We start from the raw sequence: 20031 nt of genomic DNA, 5'->3' as shown, positions 1-20031 counted from the left end.
ATTATAGTTATAGTACTTTTTTTTAATACTAATTAGCTTAAACTTCTTAGAGTTACTAGGCTTTTACTTTTCTTATTTATATATAATTTAGTATTTCTATAAATTTTATAGTAAGTACTTTCGTTATCTTTTCTAATTAATTTAGCTTTTAGTACTATTACTACATTACCTATTCTATAACTTTCTATACTATTTTTATGTTATATCTATATTATAGAAAGAGTAGGCTTATACTAGTATACGTTAAAAATTTCTTTTTGGTTATAATTTAGGGTATATAATATATTAATATTGAAAAATTCTTTCTTTAGTTTATATAGGCCTATAAATTAGCTTCTATTAAACCTTTTTACTTAGTAGTATCTTAGTTTCTAATTAATAGCTAGTAAATACTTAATAAGTAATTACTAATTTTCTATAGGAGGTTGTTTATTACAGTCTTGTATAAACTCGATACTTTATTAAGATATAAAATTTTTAATGGCTAACGGTAAGCTATAAATCTTTTCAGAAAACTTTTATTACTATTTTAGTCTTTATGTCTTTTAATAGAATTACTTCTACATTCTTACTTAGCCTATTTCGTTCTACTAGAAGGTATTAGTATCTATTACTTATAGGTAAATTTAAAATAAGTTCTATTTAGATTTATTTATACTTTATCTATAAGGAATAGTACCGTTAGTATTTTTAACTTAAATTTTCTCTAAATCTTAGTTATTAATTATGTATATTATTTTTGAGATAGGTTTTCTAAAAATAAATAAAATCTTGAAAAAGAATTAGTCTTCTACTAGAATTATATAAGTATTTCTTCCCTACAGGACAGAAATTAATATGTAATCTTATTATTGAGATTCTTTTATATATATTTTTATTACTTGTTAGATTTTATAATTTACACTAACTATAGTAGCTAAAGTATAACCTAGTTATAATGTTTATATTTCTATTACTATTACTATTACTACTACTATTACTATTACTACTACTATTTCTACTACTTCTAGATTTATCCTTATCTATATTTACTATCCTTATAGTAAGGTATTACATCTTCTAAATTACTACTATAATTCTTTCCTTTTAAGTAGTATACCTAGAATCTAACAAAGCTTAGTTAGAGTAGCTTTTATTTTAAGTTAGAGTAGTATTATTATACTACTAAGTAGTAATCAAGCTAAGTTAAAAGAGCTAAGTATTAAAAAAAGCCTTATTAGATTTATATACTTATTTAAAAAAAAGCTATATTCTAACTTAATACAGATATACTCTAAATTTTCTATTAACTTTAAAGTACTACAGAATAATTTTATTTATTAAGTAGAAGGTACTACTATTCTACTAAGTAATATTCTTTATTTCTTTTTACTATTACTTTAGGTTTATAGCGTATTTATGCTTCTAGTACAGGTAGATAGACGTAACACAGTAGGAATCTAATATAGTAGCTTACTATAGAAGCTATTACCTAGCCCCTTTTTAGACAGTGAATATTAGTTAAAGTATACAGTATAATTTCTTCTTACTACATAATTAGGTTCTTAAAAGTTTTATTAGAGATATCTAAAGTACTATACTAGTACTAGTATATACTTAAATTAATTTTTTTAGTATTAGTTTACTTTTAAATATAGTTTAGAAGATCTTAAGCTATACTAATAAGATTTTATTATTAATTAGGTAAAATCTTGGTAGTAAAAAAAGATAATATAAATAAATAGATTATTAAATAAGTATTTTATCTTTTAAGGTAAAAAAGATATTTATAAACTAGCTTAATCTTCTAAGCTATTATTACCTAGTTAAATAATAAGAATTACTAGTCTATTGAAAATCTTTTTAACTAAACTATAGTATATAACTTAAAGCTAAACTAAGCTTTAATTTCTACTTAGGCTCTTAAATATATATATAAATTAGTATATTGGGTAGCTAATTAGAAAGAGATAGCTAATTAGGTTCCTATAACTCTTACTATATACTTTTACTAATGTTTACTATATAAAAAAAGGCTAAGCTTTAGCTTCTATACAAAGTTACCTAATTAGATTCTTACTATATTATCTTTATCTGCCTGTACTATAAGTATATATACACTATTAACTTAAAATAATAATAGCTAGAAGTTTATAGGTTTTTATAATAATTTTAGAATATCTTTCTTCTTAATCTAGTCCTTATTTCTACTTCTAGTAGTATAGTAACTTCTTTTATATTAATAGTTTACTTTATAAGTAGAACTTTTAATTTAAAGTTTAAAAAGAAATTTTTATCGCTTATATTTAAAGGTTTAAAAACTTTTCTATATACTAGGTTATTTAAAGCTATAATAATTTATATTTAATAAAACTTCTTTGAGCTACTATAAGTTAAAGTAAACTTAGTACTAGTTTCTAAAAGTATTTATTTTTAATTCAAATTACGAGGTTTTAAAACTTTAAGTATTTATTCAAACCTTAATGTTATAAACCTTAAATTTAGTAGTAAAATAAAAGACTTATATCTTTACTTTATTAGGTTATAGTTCGCCCTTTATATTTAGTTATAACATCTAAATTTGTCTTATTTTAATTTACTAATTATTTGAATTTTATTATACTATACTTTATACTTTTTAATAGTAGATTAGTACTTTTATTAACTTTATCTAAGTAGTATATATAAGTTAAGCTAAATTAGCTAAGTATATTAAACAGGTATATATACCTTTAAAATAGTATCTTTATAGTATTAAAATATTCTAAGTTTTTATAATTTATAATAAGAATAAACTATAAAACTTACTAAAGTTTAGCTTCTTCTTAGTTTATATAGTTTGTAATAGCTAATTCCTCTTTAATATAAATAGTATAGTTAACCTTTATAATTATATTTTTTACTAACTAAAATACTACTACTAAGAGTAGCTTATTTCTTTAAAACTATACTTAGACCTCTTTAGTTACTTACTTAAAAGTATTGTCTTCTTAATTAGTTTTATTTTAGTATTAGAATTAGATAATAATAGCTTTAAAATATTAGTATTCTTATACTTTTCAAATACTTTCCTTTAAAGATTTTGTTATTAGAAAATTACTATTCTCTATATTAGTTTAGTTAGTAGCTTAATAACTTATAAAATATTTTTTATAAACTATAAGTAAAAGGTTTTGAATTTTATAAACCTTTAAATACTTTTAATACTTTCTAGCTATTCTTATATATAAATTACTAGTTTTTTTTTTAGATCTCTTTAGATACTATTACCTACTTTTATTATTTAAGTTATGTACTTAGCTTATTTATAACTAGAGTTATATTTATTTATATAAAGCTATAAGCGTTGTTTTAAGAGTTTCTTATTAATTACTTTATTTTAGTATTTATTTTACTTCTATAATCTGTTTTAGTAGCTTCGTATATTATTAGTAGAAGTTAAATAGTAGATTTTAAAGTCTTCCTATAATGTCTAGTTAATATATTATTAGAATTTACAAGGTATTTTGTTAAGACTAAATAAAGTAACCTACTATTTATATAGCCTAAATTATATAAAAGAAAAAATATTTTACTTATCTTCTTCTATTACGCTTATCTAGTAGAAGACTATAATTACATCTACTTTTATATACTATTTTACTTTTATAATTTGAAATAAAGTCTCCTTAATAATAGAAAAGAAATATATATTCTTCTATATAATAGTATTTAATACATAGTAAATTATAGAGAATTATAGCCTTCTTTTAATTTTTTTTATAAATAATCTAAAGTAGGAGTACTTAATTTAACAACTTGAACTAACTTATAGTTTAAATATAATATAAGTTTCTTTACAATACTAGTAGTTTACTTTTATATATATTATAAAGTAGCTTTAAAATAACTTCTACTAATAAACTATCTTTATTTCTACTATTTCTATAAAGTATTCAATAGTAGTCTATTTTAGTAGTAAAAATTAATTAATTTCTTTTTTAATATAGTTTTAAACATACTTTATTAATGTATTTTGTTACTATTATATTTAGTTAGGCAAGCATTTTAATTACTTATTAGTTCTTATTATTCATTTACACTAACTATAGTAGCTAAAGTTTAACCTAATTATAACTATCTACTTCTTATTGCTATTGCTGTTGCTATTACTCTTACTACTACCTCTTAATAAGTTTAGCTAGCTTTATCCTTATTTTGTCTTAATTTTATAATATTATAGTAAGGTTTTATACCTTCTAAATTACTTCTATAAGTTTCTCTTTCTAGGTAGTATACTTAAGGACTATAAAAGCTTACTTAAATTACTTTTTATCTTTAGTTAAAATAGTATTATTATACTACCTAGTATTAAGGCTGTTAAATTATAAAAGTTAGGTATTAAAAAAAGCCTTATTAGCCTTATAAACTTATGTAAGGAAAAGTAAAATCTTAACTTAATAAAGCTTTACCTTAAACTTTTAATAAAGTTTAAAATACTACTTAATATATAAATTATTTAAGTTACTGTGTACTCCTACTGATGTTTACTGTGCAAAAAGGGGCTGGGTATTAGCTTCTACACTGAGTTACTATATTAAATTCTTACTGTGTTGCGTCTATCTGCCTGTACTACAAGCATGAATACGCTATAAACCTAAAATAATAAATTATTTAAGAAGAATATATTACTATTATACTAAGTAATTTCCTTTACTTCCTTTTACTACCTTATTAGGTTTTTAAAGATCTTACTAAAGATATACAAAGTACTATGCTAGTACTAGCAATTACTTACTTTAATCCTTTAATTATTAGTTTACTATAAAATACAGCGTAGAAACTTTTAGGCTGTACTAATAGATTTATATTATTAGTTAAGTATAATCTTAATTATAAAGAAAGAGTAGATAAGATAGATAAAATAGATAGATAGATAGATAAAGTATTTAGATCTTAACTCTTAAGGCGTATAGAATATTTGTATACAAGCTAATCTATATAAACTATTATTACCTATACCTCTTTTAAAGCTGCCTTAGTTATATATTTAAAGTTACTAGTTAATTAAAGAGTTTTTATATCTTAGCTATAGTTTATAATATAATCTAGGGTTTTTAACTATTAATTAAACACTTTATCCAAATTATATTTACGTATATACTAATAGCTTTCACTATTTTTATAAGTATTTTACTTTCTTTACTTTATCTATCTATTTAGTTAACATAAATAAATATAGATTTTCTTATAAAGGCTATATCTATTTAGTAATCTTTTACCTAGAGTCTTTTTGAAATAAAGTTTTATTTTTATTACTTTCTAGCTTATAGAGCTATTTTGTCTTTTTATAACTATCTAAATTTGATTTAACTTAGACAGCTAAGATTAAACAAGCAGAACTTTGATTTAATACTATAACGAGTAATTATATAATTATAATATATACTAGATTATTCTATCTTGTAAACTTTAAGAAGAGAACTAATTAAGGTAAGTAAATAGTATACATAAAAGTAAATACTATAGTATAATTATTTATAATCTTCTAAACTATTAATTGTTTCTTATCTAGCTATATTTATTACAATAATAAAAACCCTTTTTTGTATCTAGTTTCCTATAGTTTCACGTATAGATATTTAAAGAGGCCTCTTGATTTCTAAATTAATTGTACTTTTTATATAAAACTCTTTAGAATTATATACTGTTACTAGAGTAGCTCTATCTAGTTAGTTAGCTAGTAGTATTAAAAGTACAATAATTATAGTACCTAACCTTTTTATAATATAAGTATAAGCTCTTTTCTTTTTACTATAAGTATTCTTTTTTTTTAGCCTATTAACCTTTTTTATAGATCTATTTACTGCTTTAATAAACTCACTTATATAGGCAATTAAAAGCTTCTAGTTTAGAAAGTTATATTATAGAACCCTTATTTAAAAGAAGGTAGACCTAATTTTAGCTTAAAGGAAGTTTTTATAGATATAACTACTTAAGTTAATATAACAAGATTTTTTAATTACTTAGTACTCTTATATAAGTTATTTTAACTAATAAATTAGGTTATAATATACCAAAATAGTTTATATTTAAGTTATCTAAATTACCTTGTTGTATAAATTTAAAGGCTAGGCTTATAAACTCTCTATTTAGAGATTATAATAGGAGCCTATTAAATTAGAAATTATAGACTTAAGTTAAGCTTTTATAGTGTATAGTTTATTAAACAGTTACTTAATTAAATAAATTTAATAGCTTTCTATAGTAACTATCTTATTATAATCCATTAACAATAACGTAATGTAAGTAGCAAAGTTGTACATCTGTTAAATATATATCTAGGTTCTAATTATAGTTCTTTAAGATTATACTTTAGCTTATATTTTATATATATCTACAATACTTAAAAGTACTTTTAATTATTATTAAAGTAGTTAAAACTTAGTATCTTAATAGATTTTTATAAGTCTAAGTAGATAGTATTAAAAAAGTTAGTTCTTTAACTACTATTAGTCTATAAACCTTATTTTCTAATTATTCTTTTTTCTTATTAGAAGTAAATAGTTCTAGCTAACTACTATTAAAGATATTAGTATTTTAGGTAAGTAATTATAATATATTATATAACTTAATTAAAGAGAGTTATTTATTAGGTTTGTTAACTAGTAACTTAATAGTAATTACTAATTCTAAGCTAGATATTCTAATTGTTATATTTATTAACTTTATTATTTGTAATTTATATATTTAGAGACCTTAGGAAAATAGCTAAAGTTTTAGTTCTACTTCTTACTTATATAAGTTCTATCTAGCTGTAGTCTAAACGTGTATTCTAATTACTATTAATATAAAGTCTATCTCTAAAAGCTCTAATACTTTTACTTTTAGCTTAGTAGCTATAGTAACTTTTTTAAAAAAATTTTTACTTATAGTTTTTAAGAACTTTGCTGATACGTAAAAATGTTAATATAAATAGCCTTTATTATAAAAGGCTAAGTTAAATGTACTTATTAGTAAAGATTAGATAAATTTACTAATAATTTATATTACTAGCTTTTGTTTACTTTTAGTCCTTTTATTAGCGTGCTAGTCTTTTCTAGTAGGCTAGCTAAGAGTAGGTATTAGTAGTAAAGGCTACTTAGCTCTAAGGCTTTACTTATAAAGGTTCTACTCGGCCTAAACTATTACATAACATAAGGCTTACTCAAGAATATATTCCTATAATTATCTTTTTCTAATACTTACTTAACAAGTTAAAAAGATATAATAATAAAAGATTAATATTAAAACAAGAAGGGTTGCCTCAGCTAACCTAATAAGAAAAGAATTTTAGTGTAGTATACTACTTATTATAACAACCCTTAAAAGGTTCTTAGTCTATACTAGTTAATTTCAAGTTTATATTAACTCTGAAATTAGTAGAGGACTTAATTAGCGTATATATTCGAATTTGTTAAGATTTTAAATTTAATACTATATACTTAAAAAAAAGGTAAGAATGTTCATTATTTTCAAGTTATTTAGTATTTTTGTTTATTATATTTATGTTATTTCACTCTCTATTAAGACTTTAATCTAGGAATTTAATCTAAATACTTTTACTTAATCTTAGATTATACTCTAAGAATTTGTTAAAGTTTTAAGTAAAAGTAATAAAAATTATACTTACTAAGTACTAATATTAAACTACTTAACTTTAATTATTATTTTTAGGTTTATAGCATTTCAATGCATGTTAAACAAGCAGATAGACGTAATACAGTAAGACTATAGTATAGTAACTTAGTAGAAGAGCTTATACCTTGCTCCTTTATATACAGTAAATATTAGTAAGAGTATATAATAATAGTATTAAAAAGTAGATTAACAATCTTTTAGTAGTATTCTGCTTAATATACTAGTATATATATAAATTCAAAAGCCTAGGCAGCTGTTAGTTAGAGCCTAGTTTAGTTAAAAACTTTAATTTACTAATAATTTTATATATATATCTAGGGCAGCTTAAGTAGGAGTCTAGGTAATAATAATTTATTTAAATAAGCTAGTTTGTAAATATGCTTTATACCTTAGAAGTTAGACCTTTTATTATTTTTACTTTTTTTTCTTTATAAGTATTATTATACTACACTAATAATATAATTTATTAGTATTAGTTAGGAGCTTATATACTGTATTTTATATTAAGCTAATAAATTAAGGATAAAAATTAGTAATAACAAGTACTAGTATAGTACTTTTAATATCTCTAGTTAGATCTCTAAGTACCTAGTAAAGTAGTAAAAGCAAATAGAAAGTAATACTTAGTAGAACAATAATACCTTTTACTTAAAAAATAAAGATATTTTATTATCCCTTAAGTTTAAAAAGAGACTTCAAATATAGCTTTACTAAGTTAAAGTTTAGTTTTTTATATATAAGTTTATAAAGTTAATAAGGCTTTCTTGAATACTTAGCTAATTTAACTTATTTAGCTTACTACTAAATAGTATAGTAATACTACTTTAACCTTTAATAAGAGCTACTTTAAGTAAGCTTCTAATAGATTTTATGTATACTATCTAGAGAAAAAGAATTATAGAAGTTATTAAGGAGGTATAATACTTTACAATAAGACTATGAAATTAATATAAAATAAGAATAAAGCTAGAAGTAGCAGTAATAGTAACAGTAATAGTAATAGTAATAGTAATAGGAAGTAGAGAGCTAATAGTTAGGAAAGTTTAAACTAGGTAAAACTTTAGCTGCTATAGTAGGTATACATAATAAAAACTAATAAGGAATTAAAAAGCGTGTATAAGTAAAATATAATAGTTATATAATATATTTATCTCTATTCTCTAGGAAAATACACTTTATAACTTTAAGTAAAACTAACCTACAGTACTACTTAGGCTCTTGTATACGTATCTGTCTTAGAGAATAAAATATCTAGTTATTATTATATAGTTTAGTAGCTCTCTACTACATTTACTCTATACTTCTACTAATATTTACTATATAGAAAGAGGCTAGGTATTAACTCCTAAACTAAGTTACTATCCTAGATTCTTGCTATATTATTTATATCTGCCTATTCTACAAGTAGAAATATACTATAAACCTATAATAATAAGCTAGTTCGAAGAAACTCTAAACTTAATATATAAGTATAGATATATATTTTCTGGAGAATAGGGATTAATATATTAGGTTACTAGTCTATTTTACTTACTTCTATATTTAAATTACGTATTAGTTTCTAGTATATTAGCTAAAATATAAGCTAGTTATAAGTTCTTAGCCTTCTACCTTCTATTACTCTTACTATTACTATTATTATTACTATCTTTTCTTAGCCAGCTTTATCTTTATTTTATATTAATCCTTTACTTTTATAGTAAAGTCTAAAATCTCCTAAATTACAACTATAAGTTTTTTTTTTAAAATATATATAAGGTGTATAAAATCTTACTTAGAATACCTTCTATTTTGAGTTAAAATAATATTAATATTTACTTAGAAATTAGGCTACTAAGCTGAATGTACTAGGTATTGAAAAAAGCTTTATTAGTCTTATAAACTTTTATAAAAAGCAGCTAAACTTATTCGTTATAAAGCTAAACTTTAAGTTTTTTATTAAGCTTAAAGTATTAGCTATCGGTTCTATCCTAACTAGGCTATACTACTAAAAGGTCTAGTAATTCTAGATAAGATTGCTAGGGATAGAATAGTAGATATAGCCTAACAGTATCTCTCTCCTTCTTAGGGCTTGCCCCTAAGCTCTAAGAATAGGATAGCAGGCTGTAGCTAAATTACTAGTTACTATAGTAAGTAACCTGTAATATTACTACTAGATCCCTAGCTGCAATAGCATAGCGCCTAAAGGAGCCGCCTTACGCTTTAGCTAGCCCTATATAACCTCTGCTATAAGCTTAGGCTAACTAGCAAAAGCTGTCTAAAGGCTAAGCCTAGGCTTAAACTCTAGGTATTTAGGATTACTTTATTAGCTACAGGTTCTATCCTAACTAGGCTACACTACTAAAAGGTCTAGTAATCCTAGATAGGATTGCTAGGGATAGAATAGTAGATATAGCCTAATATAAAGTATTATAAGATATTTATATCTACTAAATAGAAAGTATTACATTATATTAAGTAATATCTTTTAATTCCTTTTACTACTAAACTAAGTTTTTAAAAGTCTTACTAGAGATATCTAGGGTACTATACTAATACTAGTAATTCTCTTTTTTAATTTATTAATTATTAGCCTACTATAAGATATAGTTTAAGAGCTCTTTTACTATACTAATACTTTATATTATTAGTTAGGTATAATCTTAAGTATAGAGAAAAATAGAATAAAAAAAAGGAGATACAGAATTTAGATTGTAACTTTTAGGTATAAAGAATATTTATATTTAGGCTTATCTATATAGGCTATAATTACCTCTTCCTCCTCTAAAGCTATATTAGTTATAGATTATAATTACAAGTAAATTTTATAGTTTTTATATCTTAGCTATAGTCTATAATATAAAATAAAAGTTATAGCTAAACTATACATTTACTAATAGCTATTTAGGCTTTTAAATATATATCTATACTAGTATAATTAGTAGAACCTTACTAGAAGACAGTTATGCTATATTGAAATACTATTATTATATACCCTTACTAGTATTTACAGTATATAAAGAGGCTAAGTAATAGCTTTTATTTTAATTTACTATACTATAGTCTTATTGTAATGCATTTATTGCCTTATATAAGAAGTGTTAATACGCTTTAACTCTAAAATAATAGATATATATTAAGAATCTAAGTAGCTATTTCTTAAAGCTAAGTATAGTAATAAAGCCTATATTATATAATAGACTATAAATATGTGTCCTAGCTTTAAAAAGAAACTGTTAAGTCTAAATTTATAGCTAGGGTAGTATTAGTTTAGGAAGAAGTGTAATTACTTTATATATACAAGTAATAATATAAATAAGTTATGTATATAAGAATATAAAGATATATTAAACTATTAAGTCTATATCTTAAGTAAAAAGTATAGCTAAGTACTACAATATCTATTTTAATATTGCCTTAATATTTTGATACAAGATTATTTAGTAAACTTATAGGTAAAATCTTTAGATAAGCTTTAATAAGTAGTAGTATAGTACATATAATATTTATTAGGACCTAGTTAAGTAGTAGAGAGAAAAACAAGGATTAGTTACTATAATTATAAAGACCTTTACTTAGAAGATAAAGATATCTTACAGTACTTTAAGCTTAAAAAAAGGCTTAAACTAATTTCCTTTTTAGAGTATAAATCTAATTTCTTCTATAAAAGGTTTAAAAGAACTATAAAAGTTTGTAGTAGTTCTAACTACTAGCTACTAAAGCTCTTATATACGCGTCCACACTAGTATATTAAGGAGAATATTACTAAGAGATAGTTATTTAATTAGCTCTTTATTACTATTACTATATACCTTAAGTAATATTAACTATATAAAAAGAGGCTATATATTAGTTTCTATACCAAGTTACTAGATTAGACTTTTATTATATTATATCTATCTACTTATAGTAGAAGTACAAGTTTACTAAAACTGTATATTAAGAAAGAATTAAACAGTATTAAGATTCTTTAGGTTTTTAAAGCTAGTATTAGATTAAATACTATTACCTCTTAGGCTCTAAAAAATAGCTACTTTATATATACCTTTCTAGAAATTAAGTTTACAAGAAAGGAAGGGAATTATAGATATATTAAATAATGTATAATATTACTATTATATTTTAGTTAAACACGCTTACTATTTACTTTTTTTTCTTCTTTTTTATACTTATACTAATTACAGTAGCTTTAGGTAAACCTAGTTATAAGTAGTTTTCTACGTCTTATAGCTATTACTATTACAATAGTTATTACTATTACTTTAACTATTACTATTAATATTACTCTAACTTTTACCCCTTATACTGCTTATACTATATACAGGTTCTGTACCTACCTAAATAGCTCTATTAATATTAAACTTCTATTATAATACCTTAAGATTTTCAAAAGCTTACTTAAAGAAGCTCTTTTTAAAACTTAGAGTAGTAATATTACGCTACTTAGTAGTAAGCTAGTTAAGTAAACAGAGCTAGAAATTTAATAAAGCTTTATTAGCTTTATAGACTTATATCTCTAGAAAACAGAGATTAATTTGTTACGTTACTATTATATTTTAGTTACAAACGCGTTTTAATTACTTATTAGCTCTTATTATATCTAAAGTTTAACCTAGTTGTAACCCTATACTTTCTACTACTATTACTATTCCTATTACTATTACTACTACCTTCTAACAAGATTAGCTAGCTTTATTATTATTTTATATTAATTTTATAGTTTTATAGTAAGGTTTTATACCTTCTAAATTACTTCTATAAGTCTTTTCTTCTAAGTAGTATACCTAAAGTCTATAAAAGCTTACTTAAAATACCTTTTACTTTTAGTTAAAATAGTATTATTATACTACTTAGTAGTAAGGCTGTTTAGTTAAAAAAGCTAAGTATTAAAGAAAGCTTTATTAGTTTTATAAACTTATATAAAGATAAGCTAAACTATAACTTTTAAAAGTTATACCTATAGTCTTTTATAAAACTTAAAATACTATAAAATATCTATATCTCCTAGGTAGAAGGTATAACTATAATACTAAGTAGTACCTTTTAATTTCTTTTACTACCTAATTAGGTTTTTAGAGATTTTACTAAAGATATTTAAAGTACTATACTAGTACTAGTAATTACTTACTTTAACTCTTTAATTATTAGTTTACTATAAGACGTAGTATAAAGACCCTTAGGCTACGCTAATAGAATTATTCTATTAGTTAGCTATAATTTAGGTTATAAAGAAAGATAAGATAGATATATAGATAGATAGAAAAAATATTTAGATTTTAACTTTTAAAGTATAAATAATATTTATATTTAAGCTTATCTAGATAAACTATTATTACTTATACTCCTTTTAAGGCTACCTTAGTTATATAATTAGAATTACTAGTTAATTTAAAAGTTCTTATACTTTAGCTATAGTTTATAATATAAACTAAAGCTTATAACTAAACTAAACTTTAACTAATAGTAGCCTAGGCTTTTAATTTTATATCTATACTGGTTTATTTAGTAGAATACTACCTAAAAACAGTTTATAAATCTACTTTTTAATACTATATTTATATAATCCTACTAATATTTACTATATATAAAGAGGCTAGGTATTAGCTTCTATACTAAGTTACTATATTAGATTCTTACTATGTTATATCTATCTGCCTATACTACAAGTATAAATACGCTATAAACCTAAAATAAAAAAGGGCCTAGGTATTAGCTAATACCTTAAGTTACTATACTGTAGTCCTACTTAATTATATCTATCTACTTGTGCAATAAGCCTAAATTACGCTGGTAAATGGGTAGGGTCTGAGATTCTACCTAGGTACTCCCCAAAACTTAACCAAAACTAGTCCGATTTAGGCAGTTTTAAATTTATTTTAAAGCCCTTACTTGGGGCTATTAAATAGGGTTAGGGTTGTATTATCCTTTGTTAGTATTAGAGGAGCTATAACCAATAGAAGAGCCAAAGAAGGTAACTTAACCTCTACCTAACCCGGACTTTTAGGTAGCTAAATAACTTCTAACCTGCTACAGCTAGCGCCTAGTTAGTATAGCACAATAGAATGCGCTAGCCTAGGGCTACAAGATAACCTAAGAATTGCCTAATCTAGACTAGTAGATAAAAAGATATATTAGAAAAAAGAGATTTTTAGGAAAAGAATTTACTAGCCTAGCCTAAATATACTAATACCTAGAATAATAGAAGTATCTAAAGACTATAAGACTTTACTAGGAAACTATATAGTTAGTTTTAAGTAAGAATAAAGTTCTAAGTTCTAGAAATAGTAATAGTAAATATTTAGCAAATTAAAATAGTAATTGTAATAAGAAGCAGAAAGTTAATAGCTTATAGCTAGAATACACTTTTGCTACTATAGAAAGTAAGTACACTTAAGGGTATTAAGTACTTTAATAATTTATTTTATTGTAATAAATTTTCTAGATAGAAAATAATCTATAACCTTTTTAGTATAAAACCTACATTATAAGTTTCTGTATATAGTAATTAATTTTATATTTATAATAAAATATATCTTACTTTAACTTAGACTTGTAACTTTCTTATATTAAATTTTTAGTAAATATAAATCTTTAAAGGCTCTTCTCTTTAGTACTCTAAATATAACAGAATATAGAGTAATATAAATATAATAGAAGAATTAAAGTTAAGTTAAAAGTGTTAAATTTTACTTCTTGTCTAGATTAGTATATTTAGCTAATATAGCTTGTTTTAGTACTATTACCCTCTTTCTCTACTAGATTATTACTATATAGCAACATTATTATACCCTTAGCCTAGATTAGTATTCTTTTTAGTAAACTTTAACAGATTTCAAGTATTACGCCTAGAAGATAGACGCAGTATAGGTACTTTAGTAAGTAAAGATTATATATACATATTTAGTAGTACATAAACACGTAAATCTTATAGTTATTATAATAGTTACAGTATATATTCTTGTAGCTATAAAATTGATAGTATATGTAATACTAATAGGAAGTTAAAAATAAATTATATATTACTAGGTTTTTTTGTTACTACTGTTACTAGTAAAGGTAAAAAAGGCTATTAGTTAACTAATACCCTGTCGTGATTTTAATATAGTTAATAAATAAACACATTAATCTTTGTTTTTTAAGGCTTCTATCTTATTTCTAAAATAAATCTTTTTTTTTTCCAGGTATTAAATTTATAAGTACGTAGTTAGTGATTTGTTAAGGAGCTATTTACATCTATCTTTATTAAGATTCGTTATTATTAGTAATTTAAATTAATTTTGAAATAAAGTTAAGTTAATTAACTAGTAAATAGATCTACAAGATAGTAGGTATATAATCTTGTGTTTATTCAGCTCTCTTAATTAATAACAAGAGTAAAATTCAACTCCTACAGTAGGTCTATACCTAATAAATCTTTATAATTTTCACGCGCTTTATTATGCTTAAAAATATTAAGGAAAACTTTATTTAGTAACTGTATTTTACAACTTTGTTTACTACTACGTAGAGTAATACACTGTAATCCTTTTACAAAAAGACTTATTTTCTTACTTACTTTAATCTACAAACTTATAGTAACAATTATTATTTAAAAATAAAGAAGGCAGGTAATAGCATAATACGCAATTATAATAATTCTATTACACAAACAACGTTTTAAGTATTTCAAAATTAAATACTAGGTTTATTGCTTAAAGATTATATAGTATAACAAGAATTCCTAAAAGATCTTGCTACATTATTAATATAATCTTATAGATTTTATAATCTTATCTTTATTTTTAGCTACTTTTATACAATCTTATAAGATTATTTATATCTTTTATTCCTCTAATCTATAGATTTATAATTATTCGCTCTTATTTTAAATATAACTATTTATTTATACTTATACTATACCGAAGTATTATTGTATTTTGGTTTATAGCGTATCTATCTTTAAAGAGCAGAGATTAGTATGTTACGTTACTTTAATATTTTAGTTACATATACGTGTAAGTTACTTATTAAGTTTTTTTTAAATTTTTATAGTAACTATAGTGGCTTAGGAAAAGCTTGGTTTTAACTCTTTACTTCCTATTAATATTAATATTACAACTACTATTAAAAATAATACTACTCTTGCTCTAATAGCTACTTCCTAACTACTACAAGTATATTTAGGTTTTATACCTACCTATTTCCTAAGAAGACAGGGATTAATATATTGTATTACTATTAAATTTTAGTTACGCACGCGTTTTCGTTATTAGTTCTAATTGGTTATACTAACTTTAGTAGCTAAAGTGTATCCTATTTCTAACCCTTTACTTTCTATTACTATTGCTATTACTATTACTATTTCTGCTACCTCCTAATAAGATTAGCTAGCTTTATTCTTATTCTATATTAACTCCTCCTATAGTAACGATATCCGTGGCGGATAGGAATTAATGTGTTACGTTATTATTGTATTTTAGTTATATACGCGTTTTATTTGCTTACTAGTTTTTATTTAGCTAAAGCTTAACCTAGTTATAAGTTATTAACCCTCTTCTTCCTATAACTATTACTATTACTACTACTACTACTATTACTATTGCTATTACTGCTATTCCTAGCTTTATTCTTATGTTATATTAATTATATAGTTCTATAGTAAGGTCTTATACCTCTTAGATTACTTCTATAATTTTTTATTTCTAGGTAGTATACCTAAGATCTACATAAGCTTACTTAAAGTAGCTCTTATAATAAGTAAAAGTAGTATTATTATACTACTTAAAAGTAAGCTTATTAAGTTAAAAAAGCTAGGTATATTAAAAAGCTTTATTAGTTTTATATACTTAGATAGGAAAAAGCTTAACTTTAACCTTTTAAAGCTATACCTTAATCTTTTATTAAGCTTAGAGTACTATTAGATAACTTTTTTTTCTAACTAGAAGGTAGTACTATTATACTAAATAATACTCTTTATTTTCCTTTACTACTTAATTAGGTCTTTAGAGATCTTACTAGAGATATTTGAAGTATTATACTACTTAGCCTTAACAGCTTATAAAAGCTTGGGATTAAGGAAATCTAGCTATACTACATACAGCCTACCTATATTAATAATAATTATACCCTTAATAATAATCCTTACTAAAAGACTAATAAATTAATACTAGGACCTCTTTACAACCTATATTTAATACTAATTTATAATATATATATATAACTCTATCTACTTCGCAAGAATTTTTGCTTATTTAGATTTGTAAAATATACTATTACTATTATAGAGGTAAAGTTTCTAATATTACAGCATTTTGTATAATTAAACTATTGTTATTAAAGTTAAAATTATTATTAGAGTAGGTAGGCCTTACGTAGTATAGCTAAGTTCTTAAACTTTAAGTTCTAGTAAGCTGTTAGGGCTAACTATTTAAAGGTAAAGTAGTATATATATACTACGTAGTAGTAAGCTAGTTAAATTTAAAAAGCTAAGTATATAAAACAAATACCTTAATAGCTATATAAACTAATATAAAATAGAGCTAAACTTTAACTTTTAAAAGCTTTACTCTATACCTTCTGTAAAGTATTAAGCACTACTTAATAGCTAAACAATATAAGCAGAATTAATTACTAGTATACTAAGTAATCCTTTTTAATATATTTTACTACCTTACTAGGTCTTTTGGATTTTACTAGAGTTATTAAAAGTACTATACTAGAACTAATTAGTATTTACATTTACTTTTAAATTATTAGTAAACTATAAAAGATAGCGTAGGAACCTTAAGGCTATATTAATAAGATTAAATCATAAGTTAAGTATATTCCTAGTTGTAAAAAACATAAAATAAGATAGATAAATAGATAAATAGATAAAGTATTTAGATCTTAACTTTTAAAGAGTAAGGGATATTTATATACTAGCTTACTTATAAAAATTATTATTACTTGTACCTTCTAAATAAAACCTTAGTTATATATTTTAATTTATTTATTATTTAAATAGTTTTTATAGCCTAGCTATAGCTTATAATACACTTTAGAGGTTATAACTAAACTAAACTTTAACTAAAATGTCTAAACTAGTAGATTAAGTAGCTAGGTATTAAGAAATAGTGTATAGATTAGCTCTTTAGTACTATTGCTTTATACTCTTACTAACTTAAACTATATAATAGGTAAATAGGTCTTAGCTTCTATACTAAGTTACTACATTAGATAAATACTATATTATAAATACCTACTTAAACATTAAGTATAAATACGCTATAAACCTAACAAAAAAATATATTATTACCTATGCTTTATCAAAGCTGCTTTAGTAATATATTACAATAATAAGTAAATGAAGAGGTTTTTCTAACTTAGCTTTAGTTTAGAATTTAATATAATATTAATATCTAAATTACATTTCTATTAAGAGCTGCCTAAGCTCTGAGCTATATATTTATGCCAGAATATTTAGAGGCTAGTAATAAAAGAATAGCTAATTAGCTCTCTATTATTATTACTAGATACTTTTAATAATGTTTACTATATAGAATACGGCTTAGTATTAGCTTTTAAACTAAGTTACTATATTAGATTTTATCTATATTATATCTACCTATATATACTTTAAGTATAATTACGCTATAAACCTTAATAATAGCGTATCTATACTTCTTGTATAGGTAAGTAGAAAAAATATATTTATAATTTAAAAAAGTAAATCTATATAGAAGCTAATACCTCTCTTCTTCTCTATTAGTAGGTATTAGTAAGAGTGTATAGTTGTAGTAATAAAAAGCTAGTATATGTACTACTTTTGTAAGCTAGCTGATTATTATCTTAATATAGAGATATATTTAGAAGCTAAAGTAACAACTTAAGTTTTATTAAGCTTTAAGTAAAAGTTAAATAAAGATAGGAATATATTTATTTTTATAAGTAAAAAAAAACTTGGAATAAAAGTTGCTTTAGAGATAGTATAACTATTTATAATCTATATAGATAATCTAGTATCTAAATACTTTAAATTTTTAAAGATTTAGAGACCTTGTAATTTAGTTTCTATATTATCTAATCTTACTAATAGCTTATAAATAATATAGCTCTATTACTATAGCTAAAATATGCTTTTACAATATTTTATAGTAAGCTAATAAGTAAAGAATCTGAGCTAGTAGTTACTAAGATTAGTATAGTACCTTTAGTACCTCTAATAAATTTTCGAAAGACTTAGTTAAGTAGTTATGAGGAATAAAAATTTAAATTAGTAAAATAGTAATACCTTTAACTAAAAAGTTTAGAATAACGTAGTATTCTTTAACTTAATTATCTTAGGTTTATAGTATATTTATTATTTTAGGTTTATAGCGTATTTATACTTCTAGTGCAAGCAGATAGACATAATACAGTAAGAATCTAATATAGTAACTTAGTATAGAAGCTTTTACCTAGCCCCTTTTTACATAGTAAATATTAGTCTAAGTATATAGTAATAGTAATAGAGAGCTAATTAAAATACTGTCTCTTTAATAACTAGCTGCTTAATATACTAGTATAGATATATATTTAAGAGCCTAGGCAGCTGTTAGTTAAAGTTTAGTTTAGTTATAAACTCTAGATTATATTATAAACTATAGCTAGGTTATTCCTAGAGGACAGGGATTAATGTATTACGTTACTATTGTGTTTTAGTTACGCATGCGTTTTAATTACTTATTAGTTCTTATTATATATTTACACTAACTACAGTAGCTAAAGTTTAACCTAGTTATAACCCTCTACTTCCTATTACTATTACTATTACTATTACTATTAATGTTACTATTACTACTACTTTAAAATTAGCTAGCTTTGTCCTTATTCTATATTAATTATATAGCCCTATAGTAAGGTATTATACCTTCTAGATTACTACTATAATTCTCTTTTTCTAGGTAGTATACCTAGGATCTATAAAAGCTTGCTTAAAGTAGCTCTTATTCTTAGTTAAAGTAGTATTATTATACTACTTAGTAGTAAGCTTATTAAGTTAGAAAAGCTAGGTATTAAAGAAAGCTCTATTAGTTTTATAGACTTATATAAGGAGAAGCTAAACTCTAACCTTATAAAGCTATACTTTAAGTCTTTTATTAAGCTTAAGGTACTATAAGATATTTTTATCTTTTAAGTAGAAGGTATTACTATTATACTAAGTAATACTCTCTATTTCTTTATACTACCTAACTAGGTCCTTAGAGATCTTACTAGAGATATCTAGAGTACTATACTAGTACTAGGAATTACTTACCTTAATTCTTTATTTATTAGCTTACTATAAGATGCAGCGTAGAAATACCTAGGCTATACTAATAAGGTTATATTATTAGTTAGCTATAATTATAGTTATAAAGAAAGATAAGATAGATAGATAAAAACTCCTAAGGTATAAAGGATATTTATATGCTA

This window comes from Dothidotthia symphoricarpi (assembly GCF_010015815.1).
Source record: "Dothidotthia symphoricarpi CBS 119687 unplaced genomic scaffold P153scaffold_23, whole genome shotgun sequence".
NCBI lineage: Eukaryota > Fungi > Ascomycota > Dothideomycetes > Pleosporales > Dothidotthiaceae > Dothidotthia > Dothidotthia symphoricarpi.
The sequence above is the reverse complement of the archived record's forward strand: the minus strand, read 5'-3'. Positions refer to the sequence as shown.